A 1,127-nucleotide genomic window follows, 5' to 3' on the forward strand; every position below is an offset into this window, starting at 1 on the left:
CAACCTGCCCTCCCTGCAGCTCCTAAGCCACCCTTTCTGAGCGTCTCCTGGCTGAAAAGACGCTCTGGCCTCCTAAATGCACAAACGCTTTATGGAGACTAGAGCAAACCAGCAGAAAGCTCCCGGCTCAGCTTGTAGGTCCCCTCAGACAGGCAAGCCCCCTCCCCTCCCTGAAGCAGCCCTGCAGTGGGCAGGGGAGCTCCGGAAGGAACTGGGTGGGGGTGGAGAGCTCGTTTGCCCCCCTCGGAGTGCTCTCTGACTGGGAGCTGTGGATAGACATGGTAGCACAGTGCTTTTTTGCTTATGAAAACCTGCGTGCCCTGTGGGGACAGGTGGGACAGCCCTGTCTGTAGACTGAGAGGTAGGCTCAGAGAGGGAAGTGACTGGTCCAGGACTCTCAGCAGGCCTGGATGGGGCTGGGATTAGAGCAGGTGCCCACCAGCCAAGGGAGGGCCCTTTCCACCTACGCCTGTGACCTTTGGACGCAACTCCCTTGGGTGAGATCACCCTTCCCTGGCTTCCCCCTGCTTTCCTAAACTGGGGAGAACTGTGGGTGGGAAGAGGAGGGGTCAAGGTGTGGGGGGCATATCCCATGGCCACTGGGTCCCCCCTGTGTTCCCTACAGTCCACGACTTCTCCACTTGACTTTGGCGGGAGCCCCGGGAGCCCTCAATCCGGGGCAACCCAGCCCCAAGATTCTCCGCCTTCCTTCGCTCCTGGCTGAGAACTCAGTCCTTCCCAGGCTGCCTGCTGCTGGGATAATTTTGGAGGCTGAGGTCAGGAGCCTCAGAAGGAGGGAAGGGCGGAAGGTGCCTCAAGAAGACCTTGGCGATGGCCGTGGGGTGGACATTGGGACTTCCGGGCTTCGCCACCCTGGTCCCAGGCCAGGGGCCTTGGGCAAAAGACCTTCCGCCGCTGGACTCAGCTTCTTGAATTAAGAAAAGAGTCCAGCTGGACTCGGTGGCTCAGCCTGTAATCCAGTGCTTTGGGAGGCCGAGGTGAGTGGATTGCCGGAGCCTGTGGGTTCGAGATCCGCCTGGGCAACTTGGCGAGACCTCATCTCTACAATAAATAAAAAATTAGCCGGGCATGGTAGCACGCACCTGTAGTTCCAGCTACTCGGAAGG

This window comes from Carlito syrichta, unplaced genomic scaffold, assembly GCF_000164805.1.
Source record: "Carlito syrichta isolate Samal-C Ts95f unplaced genomic scaffold, Tarsius_syrichta-2.0.1 Scaffold143332, whole genome shotgun sequence".
NCBI lineage: Eukaryota > Metazoa > Chordata > Mammalia > Primates > Tarsiidae > Carlito > Carlito syrichta.